At 38.4% G+C, this 26796-nt stretch overlaps 1 protein-coding gene across 9 annotated transcripts in view; it reads left to right on the top strand.

The window, feature by feature from the left end:
- Positions 1-7114: 7114 nt before the first annotated feature.
- CSNK1G3 (casein kinase 1 gamma 3) overlaps positions 7115-26796 on the top strand; it is an 87039-nt gene continuing 67357 nt past the window's right edge. For 4 of the 9 annotated variants that reach the window (XM_037509446.2, XM_037509444.2, XM_037509447.2 and 1 more), the window contains exon 1: positions 7115-7487. The gene's annotated coding sequence lies outside the window, so the exon portion shown is untranslated. The remainder of the gene's footprint in view (positions 7488-26796) is intronic. The other 5 variants (XM_037509448.2, XM_037509442.2, XM_037509445.2 and 2 more) reach the window with 2 other exon arrangements.

The raw sequence follows: 26796 nt of genomic DNA, 5'->3' as shown, positions 1-26796 counted from the left end.
TTTTTTGGTATCAAGGAAATGAACTCTAAAGTCAGCTTTCATTTTCCTTTTTGCAACCATGCAACCATGCTCTGTAGAGAGTCTGTGTAACACCACTGATGAATTTCAAATGAGAGCTTAATGTCTGGTTCAAAGTACGAGGAGGAAACTGAGGGCTGCAACTTTGTCTTATTGCCCAGATACTTGACAACTGTATTCTTTTTAATAGCCCAAGACCAGGACTAGGTTGACCAAGTAGCTTGCGAAAACAAGGGCTCCCCATCGCTCAGTACTCAAGTAGTTGTAGTAACTAGAGATAACAGAATTATTCCTGGTGTCTCCAGGCAGCTGAAATGCAAAGCTTTGGCAGGTGTGGCCAGCTTTGTCAAAAAGGAGAATACAAGCCTGAACCCAGGCACCTTGCCAGTAACAATGAGATAGAGATTATATTTGAGATTACATTAGGGCAAAGACCAAGAAACGAAGTGAGACTGAACTCCAGCTTGAAATGCCAATGTTCCTGTGGATGCAGAGCCAAGGTTACATAAGGAAATGTTCCTGCTGACAGAGCCAGGTCACACAGGCCACACAGGTAGGAGACACAGTGGTGAGCTGAGCCAAAGAATGAAAGCCTGCTAACAACTCTGGTCACTTGCAGTGAACACCCAGTGAGACACACTCGATGATACCTGGTCTGGGCAGAATCCCAAGTATTCCAAAGCCTGGGAAGAAGGGTCATTGCCACCGTCAGATGACTGGAACTGTATGGCCAGGGACTGCTTTTGGGATGGAGGACCATTCCAACTGTTTTCGATTCTATATCTTTCTGCTTGAAATTCACATCTAAGGAGGGAGCATCCAATTGATATTGTTTAGGCAATATGCCCCTTTACTTCTCTCCCACCTCATACACATATAGGAAGACAGAATCCCTCATCACGGAGTATAACAGGTTCGATAAAATTCATCAAAACAAAATCTGAGTGCTATCAGGTAACATGCACAGCTGCTGGACAGCCAATATACTGTAACTGTCCAAATATCCTTGGTAAAATCAAGAAAAATAGAGTCTGGCACAAACTTAAATACTGTTTTGCCTTAGGACCATAAATCTATTTCCATAAACTCTGGACTTTTACAGCTAGGGAAAGCGTGGGAACTGGTATTTTTAACTTGAGGTTTTGATTCATGTTGGATTAGAAAATGCAGGTTCCTAGGGGTCATATGTCAAAACAAACATATATTTAGTGCTTAGTATATGCCAGACACTGTGATAAGTGCATTACAGATGTATCATCACATTTAATCTTCCTGATAATGATATGATGTAGGTATTACTGACTCATATTACAGATGAGTCAACTGAAGTTCACACTACTTGAATTGTACAAGGAATGAAAATAGAAGGAAACCAAAAATTGGTATAATCCTAATTATAGGAACAGTAGAATGAGAACTAAATGGAAGTGAGGAGTGTAACTAAGGTATCCTCATGCATCAATATTAACCTTGGTTGACACAGTGATCTTGTTCACTCAGATGTAGCATCAATACTATTAATAGGTACAGGTGGGAGGATGAAGACATGTCAGGAATTTAGCAGTACTGGTTGGTGAGGAGAGGGATGAAGTTAAGACTGTGCGTGACCAAACATGACACAGACTAAAGAAACATAATTAGACACCGATGCTGCCCCTGCTCACTGTCCAAAGGGCAAATGAAGTTCAGACATGGCTTCGACAAGCTTTGGCACTAATGTAGTCCTGTACAGGATATGTTAATCTAATAAGCTTAGTCAGTGGATGACAGTTGAAGATGCTTAGTAGGTTGAGATACTCTTTAAGAGCAAGATGTTAAAAAGGGACCTAGGGTCTAGCTAGTACTGGGATTAGGGGAAAAAGTATATGTCCTCTCCACTGTGGGTGAGATTCTGCTCTTTTAAAAAGGGAGAAGAAGAGGGCTTCCCTGGTGGCGCAGGGGGTTAAGCTCAGCACTTTGCAGCTGTCTGCAGCCTCTGCAGCATGAATTCAATTCCTGGCCTACCAGGGAGCTACTCACATGGCCCAGCAGAACTCTCCTGTCTCGCCTGCTGCTCCCCTCAGCAGTGTATTTCAGTCAGTCTGCCTGTTCTGCTCCCCACTCTGTCTCTGGTGGGTCCTCTCAGGCTCCCTCACTTCTGGCCTGTACCCCAGTTCTTGTATGCATAAATAAATAAATCTTTAAAAAAAAAGAGAGAAGAAGAGAAAGAGATGATGGGAAGAGAAGACCTCACATGCATGTAGCATGGCAAAAGCCATATAAACACACAGGGAGAAGGCAGCTGGCCTCTAAAAACCACGAAGGTAAGTCTCACTATCTCACTAGAACGCCAACATGTTGGTAATTTTATTAAATATTACTGGATTATCATCATAAAATTATTATTGTAAAGATTTATTATATATTATAAAGATTATAAAAAATAATGATCTCTCTCAGAAATTTCCATTTATAAAATACTTAAACTTATTCTTCTATCATACTCATGTCACAATTTGAAGGGAAGGTTGCTAAGTGACAGCTTTCTCTAAACCTCATCTACCTGCTTTGTGTAACTGGCTTGCTCCCTCCCCTGGACTGCTGGTCCCTCCCTTGGACTGTTGTCTTAACTGGGGAAGAGGTTATTTTCCTGGTGCTAGTAAAATATGTTGCCCTGGTCTCAGGCTCTGACTATTGTTATGTGTCTCATTTTGGGTATTTGCTGTCTCTGCTTGAACATTTACTTTCTGTTAATTATATCATTTTATAAGGTAGTTTACCTTAAATGACCCCAAAAGGAAGGAGGACTGAGTTCCAGCCTGGAATTCCAATGTTCCTAAAAAAGGATAGTGAAAAGGAAAATGAAATGATTTTGAAATTATTAATGAAAAAATGAAAAAAAAGTGAAAAGGAAAAAAAAGTACAGTTTGGTGATGCCTCAGGCTTTATCCCAGATCAGCCAGTGAATCACCATGGTACAGCTAGCACTACAATTAAAAAAAAAAAATTTGTGGAACAAGAAAACAAACATTTTCTCATTTGATTTTGAAAAGATTTTGTAAGTATTTCTTTTTTTTTGTTAATGGGTTAGAACAGTTTTATTTCACATTTTGATCAGAAATGGATTTGCTACTTTATCTAGGAAAAATTACAAGAATAGGTAGCTACCATCTGGAAAGAATTACTGTAGGCTAGAATTATTTTTTTTAAGAAATATTTGTTTGCAAGCAACAAAGATATGAAAAAAACTTAACAACAAATGAATCCATGATTGACAATAGATCTAATGAAGTTAACATGATAGACAGAGGTTTACACTGACATGTTTTTTTAAAACTCATGAAAATCCAGAACAAAAAAAAAAATCTTTTGTACTATTCATTCTGCTCCATTGTTAGGCCTTTCCAAATGGCATTTTTTTGGTTGATTGGTGATGGCTGCTTTGTAAAATATATACTTTTTAAAAAGATTTATTTATTTATACAAGAGCCAGGGTACAGACCAGATGCACGGGAGGGTGAGAATATTCACCAGAGCCAGAGCGGGGAACAGAACAGGCAGACTGACGAAATACACTGCTGAGGGGAGCAGTGGGCGAGACAGGAGAGGTCTGCTTTGCCATGTGGGATTCTCGCTGGCTGGCCGGCCGGGATCGAATCCACACTACAGAGGCCGAGGACAGCTTCACAGTGCGGCGTTCAACCGCCTATGCCACCAGGGAGTCCCTACTTTGTAAAATACTAATCTCACAATTTTAATTTTGCATCTTATATTAATAGGTTATCATATCTCAATATAATGGGGAAGTCAATTAACCTCATTCCTAACAGTGAAAAAATAATAGCTGCCATATTACTTTGTAGAGTTGTCAGAATCATATCCACATGTAATATAAACTGAGTTAGTATAAGTGCTGATTATTACATTGTTAGTTGGAAAGTATCTGACTGTATTAAACTCAGCTCCACAAAGTTGATACACTGTACTAACAAAAGTAAGGTGTTGGATTAATCTTTGGTGCTTATTTGTATTTGGGGTGGATTTCTTGATTAATTTGTATAAAAGTAGTTTGACTTTACAGTGTCTTTTAATAGTACAAACAAAGAATTGGGGAGAAAATTACCAAAGCAAAAATTTTCATGTTAGGGACATTAATCCTTCATGCCACACTTTAAACTTGCATTTATCATTTTTTTTCTTTTCAAGAGCTACCATGCTCTGGTGAAGAGAGAATGGTAGGTATACTTTGTGGGAAGTAGAGTTGGCCAGTTTCCCTTTTCTGCAAGCAGTGAGGATTCAAATGGAAATTCAAAAGCTGAGTCCTATACTCTCCACTTTGTGCTTTTGTGTGTCTATGGGGCAGGAGGGTGCTGGGTAGCAGCAAAACCTGCAGAGGGGTGGGAGGAAGAGCAGTACTAACAGAAGAATCAAATTATATAAGGGATAATGGGGCAGTTACACTGTCAGCTATGAAATAAAAGCACCCTATCCCCTTCTCTCTTCAAGTCATTTTTTTTTTTTAATAGAGGCATGTTTTATTTATTTTATTTGTTTTGTTTATACATGCACTGGGTACAGTCAGAAGCGCGGGAGGGTGAGAGAATTCACCAGAGCCAGAGTGGGTAACAGAGCAAGCAGAAGGACCGAAGTACACTGCTGAGGGGAGCAGCGGGCAGCAGGAGAGGTCTGCGCACCATGTGGGACCCTCCTCTGGTGGCCGGGGAGCAGCCGGGGATTGAACCGGCGCCGCTGAGGCTGCGGGCAGCTTCGCAACCCAGCACTCAACCGCTGCGCCACCGGGGAGGCCCTCTCTTCAAGTCATTTTTAACTAACTTTTCATCCCTCATTTTTATAGAAATATATAGAAAATATAGAAATATAAAAAAATATATTTTATAGGAAGCTTTGGTAATTCTTTTATCATGTTTTTCATAGTAATCTTTACAGGTTGTGTGCTTACACATTGGAATAAATATTTACTTATAGAGATACAAATAAGAGTAATAAAGTTCTGGTTAATAAAACAACATGAGTCACAACTTTGGAAAACATAATGAAAAATAAAAAGAAAACATATCTGATTGACTATACTTGGAATCATGGGTGGACACAAAAAATTAAATTGCATTTGGTATACAATAAAGCAGGAAAAAACTATGATTTATCTGCTTATGTAGAGTCCTTATGTTACAAAATGGTTTTGGTGGAGATGCTTGTAGTTTGATTTTTCCTTCTGTAAGTAACCTGTTTTCATATTACCATTTTTTTCTTACATGTCAGTAGAATATAAAAAATTCTGCCTCCCTAGGTTACTTGCCAATTTTAATCTATATGACCTTCTAGGCCAAAGTTTAACAATGATTTTTTTTTTTTTGCTTAAGTGTTTAAAAATGTAAACAGTTATTGCCACCTACACCTCTTTCGAAATAAAATTTGATCATCTATTTATACATTTGCATTTCTGAATCACCACAACTTTGAGGGATGGGTTGGAGTTGTTCTTTATCTAACATGAGCTTTTAGAGAGTTTAAAATAGTTTGCTGGCTGTTGTGGACAGTATTTCGAGTTCCCTGTACTGCAGACATTTTCATTCAATGAGACGGGATTGTCATTGTTTCTTTTCTAGCATTGGGTCTTGGGATAGATCAGACGGGATAGATCAGGTATATATCATTTGACATGATTTCCAGGTCTGAGCATGAGTCTAAACGATGATAGCATGGCAAACACAGAAGCAACGTTCTTATTAATACAAATCTTCTAAGATTTGTGATACCTGTCACTTCTTGACTTCCAGTTTAGAAAAAATGGTTAGGACAGGGGTTTAAAAAAAAATAGCACCGTTGTATTACAAACAAAACAAAACAAAACAAAAAAACAAAAGCAAAAAAAAAACCAAAAAACAAACTCAAAACAAGAATGGTCTCTTTCCTTACGTACTACTCCTCTAAAAGTTATACATTAACCCTACCCATCAGTGTTGTAAGGTAGGGAGCGAGAAAGACTAAAATCGTGGATTATTTTAAAGCGCATTGGTTTCTTTGGGGCCTTTCCTTTGGAGTTGGGGGGAGAGATAAACTTATTGACAGTGTTCAATTTTTATAAAAATGCTCCCTAAGTGACTGAAACAGTGTCAGGGTATGACTTTTTCTTTTGAAAGCTCTTTACCCATAAGAAATATTAAGAATAAAATTTAAAGAAATTATAGTTTGAATCCTCTAGTGTTTTCGTGGTGGATCGATTTACACAGAAGTCTCCCAGAGGGAAGCCCCTTCACCCCAGTTAACCAATTTACAGAGGAGAAGAGTGTAATTTGTCTTTGCTCTATAGGACAGGAAAGTGGAGACAGAAAACCCTGGTAACCAGCTTGTGCTCTACAACTTCGTGGCTTGAGCGACGTTTAGTCTCTCGGCAGTTCAGGATGCTTCTTTGAAAACCTGAGCTAATAACGACCACTTTATACAGTTCTGGGCATTACCTGAGCTCACAAACGGAGTCCTCCACAGACAGCAGAGGCAAAGGTGTGCCAACCTCTGAACAGGTGACTCCCTGACATAGCACTGAGGTTACAAAACGGTGTGCGGGCGTGCGGGCGTGCATGCGTGTGCACGCGTGTGCATGCGTATCTAGAGAGCTCACCCCCATAGGCAGGGCCCTGAAATTATGTGGCACCCCGAGGGCTACTGTGTGCACAACTAGGAAAGCCCCAGGAAGCCGGGGCACCCTGGCTTGGCACCATGGCGCCCTTCAATTCACTGCTCGCTCAAACCACGCACTTCTCAGCAGCACTCCAGCAGCAGGAGGGCTTTCCTTCCAGTTCTCTCCACAGCCCCCACCAAGCCTCTCCTGCCAGGGCCTCACCCTGAGGAACATCCCCGTATCCACAAATCCCGCACCGCCTCGCTCACGCTCCGCTTGCGCGGAGGCGCGGAAGAAGGCGTGGCCTGCCTTTTATAGTCCTCGGCGGCCAATGAGCGCGCCCCCTTCCTTCCGGTCGCCGCGTCAACCAATCCGCGGCGGCCGGGGCCAGCTTCGGCTCCGCTCGGCTCTTTTCGCTGATGCGGGCCGCCGGGGCCGCCGCCGCCGAGGGACGCTTTCCTTTTTTATTTTTTTTCCCTGTGTTCACTTCCGGGTCCGGCGCCGCTCCAGATGCCCGAGGCAGAAGGATGTTTGACCTCCGGATAAGCGAGGCGACGCCGTGCATTCATTCCCGGCGGCAGCGGTGGCCACAGCGGCGGCTCGGGCGGCGACTCGGCGGCCAGAGGCGGCGGTAGGAGGCGCCGGCGGCCGCGTCCGAGCCGAGCTGCGTTCGCTCCCTCGCTCGCCGCTCCCCCCCCTGCCTCGCTCGCGCCCCCCTGCGCGGCGCGCTCTCCTCCTCCGGCCGCCGCGGGTGTGATGAGCCGCCGCTGCGCGCGTCGCGCTGACTGACGGAGCTGGGGGCGCCGCCCGCCCCCGGACCGACCCCGCCGCTCGCGGCCGCGCCTCTGAGGTAAAGCCCTGTCCGCGGCGGCTGGCCCGGCCCGGCGGCCGTCTGGGCTCGGCCGCGGCTCCCTGCCCCCCGGGCGGGGCTGCGTGGGCCGGGGTCCCGGGCTGGGGGCGGGGGGCGGCCCCGGGCCTCGCGGGGGGCGGCCGGGCGCCGGGGCGGGCCGCGCGGGCGGGCGGGCGGGCGGGAGGCGGCCGCGGCCCGGGGCTGAGGGCGCCGGGGGCTGGGCGGGCGGGGAGGGGCCCGAGCGGCGGGCCCGGCTGCGGCTGAAGTTGCCCGAGTGGGGCGGCGCGAGGGGCGCGCGGGGGACGTGGGCGAGCTGGGGAGAGGCGGGGTGCTGTGGGGAGGGGTTTTGAGGTCGGGAGTGCGGTCCCCGGCGCTCCGAGGGGTGTCCTGAGTATTCCCTTCGGAGTGGGGGTTTGGGGCTGCAGGGAGGGAGGCAGGTCGGCTGGGAAGAGGTGACAGGGGCCGGCGTTCATTTCAGGAAAAACTTCCCGTTGGGTGGTTTGTTTGGGGTGCGGTGAGGGGGCAAGGGGTTACCGAGGAGAGCTTTGACTTAACGCGAAACTTAACCGGGGCTTTAGTCGGGGGGGGGAGCACAATTACTCATCTGGCAACTGTTTCGGGGCTGGTTGGTTTGTTTATCCCACATGCAGGGGCAGGGACACCGATGCGTTGGTTCTCTGGTCCACGGCCCCCCACATTTTTTTTTTCCCTGCGAGGTGATGATAGGGTGTGCTCGTGGGATGGGGGTACTTAGGCCTGTGTTGTGATCACTCCGGTGCTCCCAGGGAAGGAGGAAAAGTTGCTGGGTGGCAGAGGGAGAGTCTGTGGGAGATGGCTACTGTTGCTACCCCGTGCGAATTCGTTTTCACTCGGGTGTCAGGAGCACCAAAGCTGGTCTGTGAGTGACCCCTTTTTAACCTTTTGTTGGAGCAGCTCCTTTAATTGCAAATAAAAAGCCGATTGAAATTTTATTTAGTAAGTTAAGAAAAGCAATCAGTATTATTTGTTTTGCCTTTGCAGTCCGTTCTTAGGATGTGGATGACGTTTAAGTTAGAATACTTTCAAATATTTTTAAAGAGTTAATTTTTAAAGGCCTATACACATGGTTTTGGAAAATGTGTGTTTGCCCGTTAAATAAATTGTAGAAGAAAAATAATCACAAAAAATAGTGTAAGCATAATTTAGTATTAGGAAGATGTCACGCAGTTTAAGAAAACATTTTCTACCCAAAATCACATCTGATTTGTAATATTTTCAATAGTTTTTTTTTTGAGGGGGGGGGAGCAGACGTGTTTAGTGTATTTTAGAATTATTTCCAAACTTTGCTCCAGCTCTGTGCTGACCTAAGATAAATTATTTTTATATTTTGTATACACTGGCCTTTATAGTTGCACAGAAGGTGAAAATTATCTTTATGGGCAAATGAAAGAAAGATGTTATCAAATGTATTCTATGATTTTGACATAGATTCTTAACTGACTGTATAGACGCTTGTTTTGGGGGAATTTGCATTTTGGGATCTGCGTCAGGTATAAGTTCTTATGAGATTTGGGGACCACAAAAAGTTAATGTTGATATATTTGAGACTTCATTTAGGGATCTTGGAAAATAATTATCTTTACAATAGTTGTGCTCATTGGCCATTCATCAAGTTAAAATTTATGTATTGTGTATATTGACATTTTCATAATTTAATTTGTAAGCATTGACTATTAACGCAGTCTTTCACACATGAAAGTCATTTATTTGAATCAAGGAATAGTCGTTCAAACCTTTACTGTGTACAAGGGATCTTGAGATGTCAGGATGGAAGAATGGGTAGAATATGAAGATGAATGAGACCCTGTGGGTGCCTTCAAGGGAGAAGGAGACAAGCACTGAAATAATTGCAACACAAGAGTCCTGTGTGCTTTATTAGAGGTGCTTGGAATCATGGTGTGTGTGTGTGTGTGTGTGTGTGTGTGTGTGTGTGTGTGTGTGTGTGTGTGTGTGTGTGTGTTTTGACTGGGGAATTAAGAACCAATGTAGAGCTGATAACATTCCATTTAGGCCTTTAAATATTTTAAAGGTATAATAGGGGTTGGAGGGCTGGTAGTTTTCTAGGTGAAGAGAACAGCCTGAGCACAGGCATTTTGGCTGACTATAATGGGACCTGTAGAGCTGGGCATAAGGCTGCTGTGCCAGGAGGTCTTTGTGGGAAAGGAAGCAGTGAATGTAGGTGGAGATTAGGTCTTGGAAGTCCAGAATGTCTTGTGTTTAAAAATGAGTCATTTGGAGGTATGAAGGTCCAAGTGTGTATAGATTCTATGCTGATAGGGAGGCAAATATGGATATTAATGTTTCAGTAAACTATAACAGAACAGTTAATTTGTTATCATTCATGCTAATGGAAGAAGGCAGGAAAGTATGTAAATTCGAAACAGTTCATACATGACTTTTTTATTCTTCTTTATTTGCATTTGTATATGGGTGTGTCAGGCAGTCTGATAATTGGTTTTATGTGAAGTAAATCCAGATTGTAAAATTGTGACTCAGGAAGAAATGGGAAGCTCTCCTTAATGGGAGAAATGAGAAGCTCTTCTTTTTCAGTGACCCCTCTGATCCATCCTATAATCCCTGCCATGTTGGTAATAGAAGATTATTCCTGTGTAGTTAATTGGAACAGGTGGTTATTTAGTTTTAAAGAGCTTTCTAAAAAGATACAGCAAACCAAATAGAGGGAGTGCTGAAATAGTGACCAAATATTGCAGGTCAATTAGGTAGTTATATTAGTCTTCATACATTTGAAGGTGAGATTCACTGTGGGTAAAGTGAAATGTAAGGAATCTGTACATAAAGAGCATTGACTGTAGTAGTGGGGTGATAAAATGAGAAACACAATTCCACAAATAAATATGTATATGGTTTTTAGTCATCTTGACTATCAGATGACCCTAAAATAACCCCAAACTTAATCATTATCAAAGTAGTGCTTAGAAAGATAGCCCTGTCACCACACCAGTTTTTTTAAAGCTTGTCAAATCATGTTACAGGAAAGTTTGGTGCTTTTTATTAAATGTTTTCCTCACTGTTAAAAAGGACTTACACTATAACTGAATTTGTGTTACATTAAACCTTCCAATAGCAATATTTATAATAATTTATTCAAGTGCTTATTAGTATAAATGATACTGTTCAGACGGCTCTGTGAGTTAGGTGGTATCGCCCCATTTTTGTAAGTAGGAAACAGCCTTTTAGAGTTTAAGCTACCTGTTGAAGATAAATCTTAGAAGTAGTAGAGTTCATATTTTAAATCAGGTTTTTCCGAGTTCAAAGTCTTAAATCACCTATGATCTGTCTTTTCGGCTCTTTTATCTTCCTTTCCTTTTCAAGCAGTTGGCACTTAGTGGTATTGATTGGAGTTGCCAGTAATATATCTGGATGTTGGTTCTTCAACATGTGATTTCTTTGGATATGGTGGTTTGGCGGTATCTGTGTTTCTTTAATTGCAGGGATTCTGTAGGAGCAGATAGAATGGTTTTTAGTAACTTAAATTACCTCAGTACATCATTTTTGTGCCAATCTGTAGGCCAGAACCGTACGGGATTCTTTATGTATAGAAATCAAGTTATCGAAAAATGTGCAGTTTCTTGGGAGAGCCTCTGAACTCAAAATATATGGAGCAAGAAAGATATGTGGGAATATTTTGCTGTTAACCATATTTTTTCTAGTTTCCTTCTCAAAGCTGAGATTTAGAAACCAAGTGCTTAGGTTTCCTCCTCTTAGGCACCTAAGGAACTTGCATAGTGATTTGTTTGCAGACCATACTGAGTGGCTCTGTTCTCTCCTGCCACTCTCTGCCCATCATCTTAGTTGTGAGAAAGAATTACTGACACTGAACTTGAATTGTTAATGTATTTGAGAGAGAAGACTCACTTTTGGTCATTTTCTTTGTTATTAAGGTCCTATATAGTTGTAATTTAAAGACAATCTGTAGCTAAATTATGTCCATATATAACTAAATCACATTTGTATTTTTATAGCTTTCAGTGGAATTAAGTAAAAATCTCATACTCTTTTGCTTGAACAATTTCTCTCTCTCTCTTTTTTTTAAAAGACGTACTTATTTATGCATATAAGAGCTGGAGTATAGGCCAGAGGTTCTGAGGGTGAGAGGATTCACCAGAGACAGATTGGGGAACACAACAGACAGATTGACTGAAATACACTGCTGAGGGGAGCAACGTGCGAGACAGGAGAGGTCTGCTTCACCATGCAGGTCACCTCCCTGGCCAGGGATCAAACTCATGCTACAGTGGCTGCAGATAGCTTCATAGGCTGACGCTTAACCCCTTGCGTCACCAGGAAGGCCCTGCTTAAGCAATTTCTAATGTGTTTTTCTTTAATGAGTTAATGTCCAATTTACAGCCATATTCAGATCGATTACTTTTACTTAGCTGATTTTGTATTGAGTTATTTTCTGTAGTGGTAGATGCACTTGCAACAATAACAACAGGTAGGAGTTACTCTGCCTTTATAGTATTCATCAAGATTGAGAAAATTCATATAAAGGTGTGATACCTGGCACATGGTAGGCACTTTTATTTCCACCAGTTATTTTGTGCTTACCAAGAATCATTAATGTTTGTACCCAACAAATTGTACCCAACAAATTGTTAATGGCAGTTGTATTTAATGTTGTAATTGCATCATTTAATGAACCATTATTCAGTGAACCGTGAAGGCAAAAAGGTGTTAATATTAGAACCAATGCTACTTTGAAAATAGATGAATAGCCTGTTTTTCATAGAAAAGAAAAATCAATTATAGTTGAAATAGATATGGGTGAAATAACTAAGTGGTGAAGGGGAAAATACCCTTAAAAATCTGAAAACATTGTACAGTAAGATTAAGTCAGGTGTTAGTGAGTTGTTTCTATGTTTAAGAAACAGAAAATGGAAACTATAGGTGGTGTACTATAGTTCTGGTTTTTGCAAGAAAGATTGAATAGAATTCCAGTCAGTAGACCCATACTTGAAGAAAGGCGCTTAAGACCCTTGCCTTAAAAAAATTGTCTAGAGGACCTCCCCTGGTGGCACAGGCGGTTGAGCGCCATGCTGTGAGACTGTCCGCAGCCTCTGCAGCATGGGTTCCATCCCAGCCGACTGGTGGGGGTCCCACGTGGCAGGGAAGACCTCTTCTGTCTTGCCTGCTGCTCCCCTCAGCAGTGTATTTCCTCAATCTGCCTGTTCTGTTCCCCACTCTGTCTCTGGTGAATCCTCTCACTCTCCTGTGCATCTGGCCTGTACCCCGGTTCTTGTGTAAATGAATAAATAAATCTTTAAAAAGAAATTGTCTTGTGACGTACACTTTTATGTTGTAGTAGCAATAAAAGGTTTAAGGTATATAGATTTTTATTATAATTATCCTTTTTAACTTAAGATCTGCTGATTAATAACAGTATTTTGAAGAGGGCATCTGCTTTTCAAATATCATGTAGTTTATGATTTCTCTTAGAGATTTATTTAACAGCATCCTCTTTTAAAAAGGAATTGAATTCTAGTATTCTTGAAACTATAGTTTATTTACACTTTACGGTGAATTGTTTGATTATCTTGTCATGTGATCAATTTATGGTTCTCAAACATTTCCTCATATGATCCCTGATCTGGTTATATATGCTACATTTAGACTTGTATATGGTGTCAGGATTGGAGATGAGTCTCATTTCCTTGTCTCCTCAAATTGAGTAGGGACTGCTGGGGTGAAATGCTAGAAGAAATTGCCCGTTTGAAGAGGAAATGCCATACCTTGTACCACGATGACTAGAGCTTGGAGCAAAGCGTGTTGGTCTGACAGCTCATAGTGCCCGTCTGACTTGCCTTCCTAAGCCCAAGTAGAAAGGAGAGCTTTCAGGTTCAGGAGGAGGAGATCTAAGTTGGGATAAACTATTGCTCTTGGTGCACACTACTTAGCTACTGAAATGGAACTCAGAAATAAGGAGGTAGTGCTGATTCTCCAGAGCTTTGCCTCTCAGATTTTTTGGCTCTGTTCTCTGTGAGTTGGATTCATCCTCAGCCTGCTAGTAAGATTATATCTAGACACTCGTCCTGGAAATCTTTTGCATAAGCCTAGCAAGCTTCATGTTTTATTGATCAGAATTAGGTCATATACCTCCTACCCAGTGAAGACAAATGAATCAGGATATATCCCCTGCATTTGGTGAAGGATTCACATTTCTCTGTTTCATGGTGGAGGAAATATTTAAAAAATTGTGGGAAGGAAGACTATGGAGGAGAAATGAGTGTTCTAGAGGCGATCAATAGTGACGATTACATTTACTTGTTTAGAGAGTGAAAATAAATAATGCATATAAATGTACTTTGAACTTTAAGTTAATCTTTAAATGTGATGGATGAAAAATTAGAAAGCTGCTTCCATGTTGCTTAAATATGCTCAGGTATAATATTTTGGGAGTTAAAACATTGCTAGTTTTCTTAGTAACTTTGGGTCAGTAAAATCAGATATATGATTTCCCCCCCAGATCATAATGCTATTTTACCCTTAAATGGTGGTACCTCTAAATGTATTTTAAAATTTTTGAGTTACTGCTTTCTCTCCTTGTTCAAAATTGCTTATACTTTTGATCTCATCAGATTTCTTTGTTTCTCATACCTAGAGAATAAGTTCATTGAGGAAATAGGGATTTGTCAAAGAATTTATTTTGAGTCATAGACACCCAGTGAGATAGAAGGAAAAGATCGTGTTCACATATTTTGAGTGGAGCAAAAGGATGGTGGGGGAATAGAGAGGCAGGGAGAATCACAGAAATTTAAAATTGAAATGATTCATAGGAAGTTTGAGTGAAATGCGCAAATCATACACCTTGTTAGTAGGACCTTCACAACCAGATTGCTCATATAGTGCCGATTCTGCCCAAGAGGTGGGAGGCCCTGAAAACATTTTGTCTGTTTTGCAGTTTCCTTTGTGGGCCAGTTCTGTAAATCAGTCAGCTAGCTGCCTTTGGTACAGCTATTGGTGTTCTCAAACTGCCAGAGGTTTTTTTAAAAAAGTAAAAGAAGCATTGTAGTTTTGATTTGCATTTCCCTACAATGCTTCTTTTACTTTTTTAAAAAAACCTCTGGAAGTTTGAGAACACCAATACCTGTACTAAAGGCAGCTAGCTGACTGATTTACAGAACTGGCCCACAAAGGAAACTGCCATCTTACACAAGTGAGAATGGCACATATTAAAAGAACTAGCAACAACTAATGTTGGTGAGGATGCGGAGAAAAAGGAACTCTCCTGCACTGCTGGTGGGAGTGCAGACTAGTCCAACCACTATGGAAAGCTGTCTGGAGATTCCTTAACTTACTAAACATAGAGCTTCCATATGATCCAGCAATTCCACTCCTAGGTATTTACCCAAAGGGCACCTGCACCCCTATGTTTATGGCAGCACTATTTACAATAGCTAAGCTATGGAAACAACCCTAATGCCCAAAAATAGATGACTGGATCAAGAAGATGTGGTATATATACACAATGGATTATTACTCAGCAGTCAAAAAAGATAAACTCATGCCATTTGCAGCAACATGGATAGAGCTGGAAGGGATCATGCTCAGCGAAATAAACCAGAAAGAAAAAGAAAAATATCGGATGATCTCACTCATAGCAGGAATTTAGAAAACCTAAATAAGGGACCAGGAAAAAGACTAATTATAATAAAGAAAAAATCAAAATCAACAAGCAACCATAAACCAGAGACACACTAATGGGACGGGGGTGGGGGAGGGAGGAAAGGAGGGATTAGGGCCAAAATAAGGGGAGTGGGTATTGTACGGAAAATATAACCAAAGCGAAAATGCATACATTGTGCAAAAATGAAAAACGTTGTAAGAATTATATAAAATAAAATTTAAAAAGTTACCCCCCCAAAAAAAAACAAGCCAAAAAAAGTAAAAGAAGCAAACAGACAGATCTTTTGATGTTCATCTTCCCTTAAGCAGTCAACAACAGCAGCTACCACCACTGTTCTCACAGCAAGTAACTCACACCTGGTCTTAGATTAAATGAAAATGCAGAAACAGAAGAATTTAAGAAAACTGTTATTGTAAACATTTTTCTGCCTTCATTGTATTTGTATATACACACACACACACACACACACACGGGTGACATACATAGGCCTGGATAAAGAACAAATATGCAAAATTAATTGTTGTAATTCTTGCAGTTATTGTTAGAAATATACAAAATAAAATCCAACCATCCCTTATAAGGATAATTCCAATTTCATCCTTGGAATGACATTTATAAATGGTAAGGTTTGGGATGATTTGTTTTTATACTTTTTACATTACTTTGTAGTCTTTGGATTTGCAGATTTGTCTGCATGGTATCTTATCATGAGAAACAACAGTAATATATTTTTTTTTAAAGACAGTCTTAGAATCCTGGGGTGATATGCTTTTTATCAACTCAGATTTTAACATACAATTCTGCTTTCATTATTTATTACCTAAATGTTTTGCTTGTTTATAGTTGTCTTTATTTTTAAAATTGCATTTAATGAAATTACTTACTTTGAATTTTTAAGTTGAAATTGGCCATGTGATAAATTACGGTAGAAGTGTGCTTTATAAAAGCAGTAGGCTTTTGAATATTTTGTAATTGTGGTTTTTTAAAACTGGTTTTGACTTTAGGTAATATACTTTGCAGTGGGATTAGATTATGATAAAATACGGTAAAGGTTATAGTCAGAACTTCCTTTAGTAAAAAGGGAAGTGAAAATGTTTTTTTTCTTTTTTCTTAACACCCAGTCTATGTCATGTTTCTTTTTTCTTTCCATGAAATATTTTATATTCTAGGAGTGAATACTTTCAAATGGCCGGCAAAGTAAGTAGGTAATTTAATAAGGAGAGAAGAGAGAAAATTATTGGCATTCCACGAATCTTACGGTATACAAATATATGACTACAGGCATTTAAATAAAACCCTAATTTAGCATGCCAAAAATAGCCTAGTATTGTTTTGGAGGTGAAACTAGTAGATATCAGTTGTTGGTGACATTTTTATAAAACTAGTATTTGTAGAAGCATGTACTTGTAGCTTATTTTATTTTCTCCTTTTATAAATGAGAAATTTCCCCAGGGATGTGGAAACAAAATGAACAAAAAAGTGTAAATGTTAAAGATAGGGAATCTTGTAATGTCAGTTTTTATTTTAAAAAACTGATAGGTTATTTACTGAGTTCTTTTTCTATCCATATGAGTATCAGGCTATGTTGTAGCTAATATTTCTTGGTATAGTTAAGATTCTGAAAGTGTAGTTAATAAAATATCAAGGTGTTACCAGCTACTTAAAATGATTTTTTGAGCATACTCTGGTAATCTTTTGAAAGTTGATAACTAGAATGAATAGAGTGTATTAATCGCATCTTCTGCTATTTATCTAAATATCTTAGTAATGAGGTGGTATTTTGAAGACTTATTAATAAGTAAAATTCTTGGCATTGGTAATGAGATTGTCAAATAAGCTGAAGTGTACTTTACCGTATGTACTTACCGCTTTCCAACTGAGAACTAGTAAGTGTTTTTCGTGTCAGAGTAAATGAGAGAACACAATTTTAAAGGTAGTTCTTGATGATGCTCTGGGAGTATCATCACTTACTAACAGATGAAAGTATTTGTGGCAAAACTAGCTTCTACCAGTGTTTCTCGGTCTTGATTTCACATTAACATTTCCTAGGGAGATTAAAAATTGACAGATACTGAGATTCTTCCCATGCTCATTTATTTTTGAATCTTGAGATGGGGCTAGGGCATTGGTATATTTTAGGATTTCTACAGATGACTCCACTCTGCTGCAGAGTTGAAAATGACTGATTTCTCCTTCTATATACATCTTTCAGCTTTTTTTTAAAAAATGACTTCCTTCTACTTCAAATTCTTTTTCATCAGGGATTGTGATAAGAAGATGAGATAGAAGAAATGCATAGAAAATAATTTCCAGAAGGCTAGGTTAAGGAAGTGACTTAGGTCATATTTGTCATATTTGCAGTATCGTCGAGTTGTACTTTTCTTTAAACGTACGGACATAGAGGCCTTGATAGTTACTTAGTATATTAGTATATTCTCAGTGGAAATAGTTTATTTCATTTGTAGTATATTGCATGTACAGTATATTGTCCCGGTAGTCTGTAGTAAGTAAATGTATAAATAAATACATGATAGTAATAGGGTTTTATGGTTATTATATCTTACCTTGATGACAAACCACGGTCCTTTATTGTGACTCATTTGATGCATGTTCCTGGATCAGGAATACCCTTACCAGTTACATTTCCCTTGGCACAAAATGGGAGCACATCATTTTGTAATGAGTTAAATTTGTTGAGTTCTACTCAATGAATATAGTCTGCATGGTGGCAGAATTAGATTTGGTGGTTGTATAAATTTCAAGGGTAAAATTTCTCTACTGCAAATTCCCTTGTCCCCCCAAGCTGAATATCTTAGAGGACATATTATGTACGAACTTGTGACAGGCTTTTAGATTTACTTTGAGTTCACCTCAATATACCACAATAAAATCTGCACATGATAAAGAGGTTACTGTTTTATAGGCCCCTCATTCCCTAAATTATAACATCCAAAATGCTCTAAAACACATGCCTTTTTTGGGGTATGTTTGGCACAAGTTGAATTTTTCACAAAACCTGTGGTGAGCTGTTGTTTTTATTTCATGTATTTGTAGACTTCACTGTAGAAATATTAACTGTTTGGTTATGGCATTCTCTCTCAGACTTCTCTGTGCCGTCCCAACCTTCTCTAGGGGTGTTACAAAATACGTGGTGTATATACACTGTCAAAAATCTCCCAAGATTCTGAATTCCAACACATGTGTGATTGAAAGAACTTTGGAAAAGGAACTGCGGATAGGTATTAATTGGCATCTGTCCTTGTTTCTTGATAGAAAGCACTCAGCCTCTTACTTCTTTGAGATGAGTTGTAGTCAAATGCTGGGAAACACCGTTTTTTTCCCTTGTAAATATATACATGCCAAGGGGCATTTAATTTTGGTCTGTTTCTTTCACACTTGTTGAAAGCTTTTCTGTTTTTTTGACAAATTTATTAGCCCTGTTCCTGTGGGTCCACTGTGGTCCCAGACGCATTGTGTAAGCAGGATACTTGAGATGGAAAGTGTTTCTGGTGACTTGAGTATGGTACTAGAGGTTGTATAATTTTATCTCTGCATATGAGATCTTCATGCCGGAGCACCTGCTGGCAGCCCTCTTTTACATATCTTGACTTCCATGCCTGTTTTTGTTTCCTTAAACTTCCTTAGTTTGTTTTTCAAGTTTTGCTGCCACGGTCTGTATATCTGTTTTGGTCCCCTTAACCTCCCGCCCCTTTATTACTTCCCATCTCTTCTCCCCTTTAAAATAATATTCCTCAACAAGAGATGCTCATAATTAATGGTACTTTGTGTCTCAGAATATGTCTTCCTGAAAAGATGACAGACATAAATGTGTATATTCTGGTATTTCCCTAGAGAGGACCTTGCTGTAGGGGGGCAATTATTGTATTGCTTTTGCAGAAATTATGTTCGGTGTGTGTGACCTTTGCTTTCCTTCTATATTTAAACACCGAAGGGTAATGGGATGGTGAGCACTGTGGTTGCACACCTTTTAAGCTGTTTTCCAATTCACCAAGATACCTGGTACTTTAAAGTATAAATCCTAATGGAAGATTTAGGACTTACATGGTTAGGTTATATACTTCAATTATAGTAAAGTACTGTAATTCTGTTACAGTGCATATATTATTGCTTGTTTAAACTGTGGCATTGTGATTGTCTTGTTTGCTATTTGTATTTCCTGTGTTTTGTACATTATACTTATTTGTTGAATGAATGGATTAATCTATTTTACTAGAGAGAATTTTAACATGGAAGAGCCTTGATTAAATGCCTCCTGAGGCACCGTGCTCAACCCAGCCAGTTTAATTTGCATCATTGCAGTTGTATGAAACAAATCTCAAACAAATAAATTGGCTCCAATTTAAATAAGATAATAAACAAAAGTATCTGACTTAAGCTTAAAAGTAGAGGAATGCATTATAGAAAGATTTTGTTCAATGGCAAAAGTTGACATCATTGAAATGCATTTAGAGCTAGCAAGAAAATATAGTTTAAAAATTTAGTTTCAAGTATTTCAGTTATTTTTAATTTTGTTGTAAGATATTTATATTTTCCCATTTTTAAATTTCCACTCTCTAAAATTCATTTCTTTCTTGATCAAGATTCAAAGGCATTACATTACCTCCAGATATTTCTTTATGTCCCCTTTATAGTCAACCTCTTCTCCCATTCTCAGCTACTGGAAACCAATGATCAGCTCTCTATTCATATAATTTTGATTTTCTCAGAATATCATGTAACTAGAATCATGGGATGTGCACCTTTTTGACCCTAGCTTCTTTTACTTTGTAGAATGCCTTTGATATACTCATCTATGTTGTAGTGTTTCAGTAGTTTGTTTTTCTTTTTTTGCTGCTGCAGTTTTCCAATATGTGGATGAATCTCAATGTATTTATTCACCAGTAGAAGCACTAGTGTCTAGTTTTTGTTTGTGTGTGTATGTAAATTTTTCTCTTGGATAAATTTCTAGGACTGGAATTGTTAGGTTATATGCAAGTATATCTATATAAGGAACTGCCAAATTGTTTTCTGAAGCAGCTGTACCACTTTGCATGTCTGCTAGCAGTGGAGGAGAATTCTAATAAGCTGTTCCTATAATTTAAATTTGCTATATTGAATTACTTTTTACTAATTCATTAGTTTGATTGCACACTAGCAATATCATGACAATAACATTAATTCTGAACATTTATGATATTTTTATTGCGGTGGACCTGTCAGATAGTGATTTAGGGAAACCTAACTGTTCAGTGAACACAGTCTTCAGTATGCTCTCAAACTTTCCTTTCTTGCTCAGGTACAACACTGATCTCCATAACGAAAGCCTTAACTTTGGTGTTGCTTAAGGTGGTCATTTCTGTGTCTCAGTTTTCAGGCTGTGGGGCTTTGGGGAAAAATTCTCTTGGTTCAGATAGGGCAGAAGGAAATATTAACCTCTGGAAGAAGTGCTTGTATTTTCAGATTGTTTCTATAATCTGTTACACTTTGATTTCTAGAATTTTGCAGAACTTAACTTCATTATTTGTAGTTGTTTCACTGTCAGATATACTATTAATTCTTTTCTGTGGTGAGAATTGACTTAATGGTTTTGTAATTACAATTTCCAAACAGTAATACTCTTCAATAAACCTTTCACATTTGTCATCTTTGATAACACTAGACTGCCTTTTACTCATAGGCATAGATATCTATGAGTTTATTGAGGTGGGCAAGGTTGTATTCTGCCATATTTTGACTCATTAGCTCAAATTTTTTATTTTAATTTTGATTTCTAGTGTAAATTAATTAGAATTATTTTAAAATTAAAGTGGAGTTTAGGGTCTTTTATTTAGTGAACAAAATATGCATTTTGTGACCTCTATTAATTTTTTCCACATCTGACTCATACCTGTGTTTTGGGAAGCTGAAATAACAGTATATACATGACCTTTGATTTGTGAAGTGTTATCCCAATCCTTCTTGTATCTCTCAGAAAGCTATGAAATTGCCTTCCTGTCAAAATTTTTTTCTTTACTCCTCACTTTGAAAAAAAAAAAATGATCATATAAATTAACTTCCCCAAATGTCTAAGAGATAATTCTATTGTTCATTCAATTTTCAGAATTTTACCAGTGCCTGCTGTGTGCTTTGTGTTATAGTAAGGAATTGGGACATGGAGTTGAATAAAATATTCTGCCTTTGAGGACATCAAATTAATAAATGGGCTATCTTTTTTAAATAATTGAACTGACTTTGTTTTATGGCACAGTGTATATTCAGAGGCATTGGTTTACAGCTCTTTAGAAATACAAATTTTTATGACCTCTGCTTGATTTTTAAAATTCTCATCATGCTTAAAGGGATTGGAGATGAGGGGAACTTACACTTTTCTTGTAAACATGTAATAAACGCTTAGGTGACTGGACATCTTCAAATCAAACATTCCCTCCTAATCTAACTATTGAGACTCATTAGCACTGATGAAAGGATATTGCCATTAGAAATGTAGATTGGCTTCTGAAATTGTAAAGAGGAGGCACAAAAGCCATTTTTGAGGACTTTTGAAGCAGTCATCATATCCTAGTTACTAAAGAATAGACATGGATAATTGGAAAATTATTTTAATTTGACTTTCAGTGATATTTATGGTTGCGAAGGAAATTCACCTTTTAATGGTTCCTTATTTAAAAATATAGTTACAATTTACTATAATATACTATGTTTTAATAGTCCATGCTATATGTTATTACAGTGGCTTTCTAATTTAGAAATTTTTTTAAAGATTTATTTTATTTGCTTATGCAAACGAGCTGGGGTGTAGGTCAGAGATGGGGTTGTGTGTGTGAGAGGATTCACCAGCAGCAGAACAGGTGGATCGCCTGAAATACACTGCTGGAGAGCAGTGGGCAAATCAGGAGAGGTCTGCTGCGCCAAGTGGGTTTGCTCCCTGGCCGGGAATCGAACTCGTGCTGCAGTGATTGCACATAGCTTCATAGTGCTGAGACTTAACTCCTTGCACCACCAGGTAGGCCCCCTCAAATTTAGAAATATTTTTGACCATAAACCACGGAAATATATTTTACATTGTGACCCAGACTTCCATTAAAGAACCCTGCTCAAATGGAACTGGTGGTAATTTTAAAACCTTAGAATTTCCTCGATGTTAGTAATAATGGAGAAGGGACATCACTGAAATCATTTTCAAAAGTGTTGTGTTATAGGAGAAGTATAGGGGAACCAAATAAGGGATCAGGAAAAAATTTAATAATAATAGCAACAGCAACAAGAACAAAATTAGCAGGCAACCATAAATCAGAGACATTCTGTGAGGGAAGGAGAGGAAAAGGGATCAAAACAAGAGAGAGAGAGGGCCTTCCTGGTGGTGCAAGGGCAAGGTGTTAAGCACTGCACTATGAAATATGAGTTCGATCCCTAGCTGGCCAGAGAGAAACCCACATGGCACAGCAGACCTCTCCTGTCTGGCCCGCTGCTGCGCCCCTCAGCAGTGTATTTCACACAGTCTGACTGTTCTGTTCCCCGCTCTGTCTCTGCTGAATCCTCTCACCCCCTGCATCTATGGCCTGTACTCCAGCTCTTGTATGTATAAGTAAATAAATCTTAAAAAACAACAAGGGAGAGAAAAGCACAAGGGTCTATCGTAATGGTTCACGGGTGAATTGGTGGTGGGAATTTTATGGGACTACACAATGATGTAAAAGATATAAATTAAAAAAAATAAAGGAAAAAAGCTTGGTGTTGTAGATGATAGTTACTAAATATTTCTAAGACAAAATAAGTTTCTGTAGTATGTAATTAGAGAAATTGATCTCCGTTTTTGACATTACAGTTAATGATTTAGAGTTTAAAAATAAGTGTTTAATCTTTTCTTAGACAACCACAGTTGAACTCATGCCAGAAACCAGTAACTGGGACACTTGCTGCTAATAGGAACATGTGATGTAACGGCTAGCCATCACATCACAAATATCCTTACTCATTTAAATTTTGGAGAAGCCAGAGGCATGTAATTTTTATAGAAACTGAATAAGGCAATTGAAACACTAGAATGGGGTTGTTTCATATACTATAAATATAGGCTTTTTATTTAAGATAACACAGCAGTAAGAAATCACTGTTGTGACAAGTATTACGAAAATAATTAATTTTAAAATTTCCATTCCTTGTAATTTTGCATTTGCAAAGAACATTGAATAAGATGCAAAATATAAAATGATGCCTATAGAAATTTTTAATATTTAATATTGGAAGTAAATGGTACAGTTCTACATTAATCATTTAAAAACTTGTAACTATTTTTTTTGTTTTGTTTACTTGGAATTTTTAGCTAACTGTGGGTGGTTTTTATGAAGTAGAACATACATTGTTTTGTCTAGTTGCAACCTTAACATGGCAGGTTGGCTCTGTCATTCCTAAATTATTGGGACATGAAGATTAGAGAATTTGGTTTTCTATTTATGTTTTGAAGATTCATCAGTGGTCATTAAATTACAAGTATACAAGGGACCTACATTTCTACTCCTATTATAATCAGATTATGTATAATGTTTTCCGTATTTAGAAGCTCATTTATATCTCTATTAGTGGATGTTACTATATCAAGATTGTTATTGTTTATGAAAGCAAAGTAACTGCTTGTTCCTGTTCATTTATTCTTGAGGATAATTTTTAAAAAGCATCCTTTCAATGAATTCTGTCTTATTTTAAATATAGATATTTAAATAAGTTTATGTGGAGAGAATAATTTTAATATAGATTTTTTAAAAATATAGATATTTAAATAAGTTTATGTGGAGAGGCTAATTTTAAAATCAAATGTAATTGGTAAATATTTTAGAACCACTTATTCATTCGTAGGTAACTTTATGTATATAAATGCATACCCATTCTTTTTGGTTGTAGAAGACTTAAGGTTTTAGTTAAATTTTTATATCAGAAAAATTTAAAAACTCTCCTTACACCCTGCAAATAGTTATTTGTGCAGTAAGAAATTTTAATTTGTGCATAGTTTTATGAAACATTTTTCTTTTGATAGTCTTTATGTCTATGAATGCCTGATTTTTTAAGTTGTATTTTTCCATTATTTTTCTTGTAGTTTTTTTTAATTTAAAAGCAGAAATTTTCAGTTACTACTAATGACTACCTATGTAGGTATAATACAATACTAGAATTATCTTTGGAGTTTTTTAGCAACTGGTGTAACTTTTAATGGACACTCTGAATCTTGTACGCACTCTTTTCTGGTTTTCTTTCATCACTAGAAAGCAGAAAAATGAATTTAAGTGTAGTTAGTGAACTGCAGGGTACAAATTCAGTATGTTGGTATTACATAGTTTTATTTTTAACATTATTTTACTTATCTACATTTTTTCTTTCTTAAAAATCTTAGTCCTTTGAAACCTGTGTTTCTGAAGGAAACATTGACTTTTAAATAAAGTATGGATGTTACTTAATTTTTAGGACAGACTGTTTCTAAGAATATGCTTACAAAGAAATTCAGGCAGAAAATAGTAATGAATGTTTTAGTGGTTCTTTTTTTGAGGGAGAGGGATTATATTTTGACATCTGTTGAAAGGTAGGAATTCTCTCTTTAGAAAAAACTTGGAGGTGCATGGATTTCATGTTAAGAACTTCACAACTTTTGCCAGTATTGTGGACTTTATTTTCATTCAGAACAAACGAAAGCAAAGCAAAACTAAATTTTAGAGGATTAGTACTTTATTACTTAATCATTTGAAATATTCTTTTTTTAAAAAAAGATTTATTTTGTTTATACAAGAGCCAGGGTGCAGGCCAGATGTGCGGGAGGGTGAGAGGATTCACCAGAGACAGAGTGGGGAACAGAATAGGCAAACTGACGAAATACACTGCTGAGGGGAGCAGCGGGCCAGACAGAAGTCTGCTGCTCCAGGTGGGTTGCCCCCTGGCTGCCCGGGGATCACTTGTGCTGCAGTGGCTTGTAATAGCTTAATAGTGCTATGTTTAACTCCTGCGCCACCAGGGAGGCCCCAGATCTCTTCCTTTGTAGCGACTAAATAATAATTCATTGATTATTTTATTATAGCATGTTTTCTTTATCTTCATTTGTTCATGAGACTTAGGTGGTTTCTGTATCTTAGCTATTGTGACTAATGCTGCAATAAACATGGCAGTGCATACATTTCTTCATGGTACTGATTTCATTTTCTTCTGACTTAGAACCAGAGGTAGAATTGCTGGATCATATGGTAGCTCTTTTTAATTTTTTGATGAACCGCCACAGTGTCTTACACAAAGGCTATACCAGTTTGCATTCCCACCAACAGGGCACAGGGTTCCCTTTTCTCATACCCATACCATTTGTTATCTCTTGGTTTTTTTGCTAATAACCATCATACCGTTATAAAGTGCTGTGTAATTGTAGTTTTGATTTGCATTCCAGTGATGATTAGTGATGTGAGTGCCTTTACGTGGATCCGTTGACCATTCGTGTATATTCTTTGGAATAATGTCTATCCAGAGTATATCATAATAAGAAAACACATTGTAGGTTAATGATCAGTTTCTTCTGCTATGTGTGTTGTGTTTTGCTTCATAGTGTACATGTGTGGTATATATATCATTTTCTACATGAAGTCTCATACTCCTGTGTACATGAATGGGGTGTGTTGACTGCAGGTTTCCCTTTTTCCCCTCCCACAGACTGATTCAAATTAGTATCTGGCAACATTGAGGTGTTGTAGATACTTTTAGTGCAGGTTGGCTAGAGGGAGCAGACAGATGCTGAAGATCCAAATAGAAAGGCACAGACCAGACTTTGGAACATCAGAGAATTAGCCAGCACAACATTGAAAATAAAGAATATGAACTCAGGGATTCGACTCCTTGGTAGCAATATGTGGTCCTGGTCAAATGTATAATTTTTCAAAATTTCCTTATTGGCAAAAATACGGGTTGTAATAATACCTTCCAATTGTGAGAATTAAAGAATTAATCTATTCAAAGTACTTAACACCATAAGTGCTTAGCAGTTTCTGATTTTTCTTGAAAAATTAGAATATTTAGTATTCCCGAATGCCAACAGTTATTTATAGTTGAGTTACAGTAGCTCCCATTTTAAATGGGGTTATTTAAAAGCTATGGCTTTCAGTTTGCCGGAGCCTCTAGTATTTCTTGTTGTCTTACATTTTGCTTGATTCACTTATTTATGTTACTTGCGTCACTTATTTGGGAATTTGAATCTGTAACCTCCTGGTCTATTGATAATAGCTATAGTTAAAAGAATATATGTGATTTTCAGAACAGGTTTTGCTTTGGTGTTGAGATGCTTCAGTACAGAGGGAGAAATGCAGACATTATTGAAAGGATAATTCAGGCAAGAAATGCCATGTCATCCAGGAGGTTCTTGTTTAGGAACACTGGAGCATAGTGATTGGCATTATGTGAGGTTCAGCGATGAGCTTCAGGTGAATGAAGATTCCAGTGTTTTTTTTTTAAATGATTTTTTTTTTTTTTTAAGATTTACTTATTTATTTATACAAGCACTGGGTACAGTCAGAAGCGTGGGAGGGTAAGAGAATTCACCAGAGCCAGAGCGGGGAGCAGAGCAGGCAGAAGGACCGAAGTACACTGCTGAGGGGAGCAGCGGGC

The sequence above is a fragment of the Talpa occidentalis genome, unplaced genomic scaffold (genome assembly GCF_014898055.3).
Source record: "Talpa occidentalis isolate TD23 unplaced genomic scaffold, MPIMG_talOcc4v2.1 talOcc4.13, whole genome shotgun sequence".
Classification (NCBI taxonomy): Eukaryota; Metazoa; Chordata; class Mammalia; order Eulipotyphla; family Talpidae; genus Talpa; species Talpa occidentalis.
Note: the sequence above shows the minus strand (reverse complement) of the source record. Positions and strands in the feature narration are given on the sequence as shown.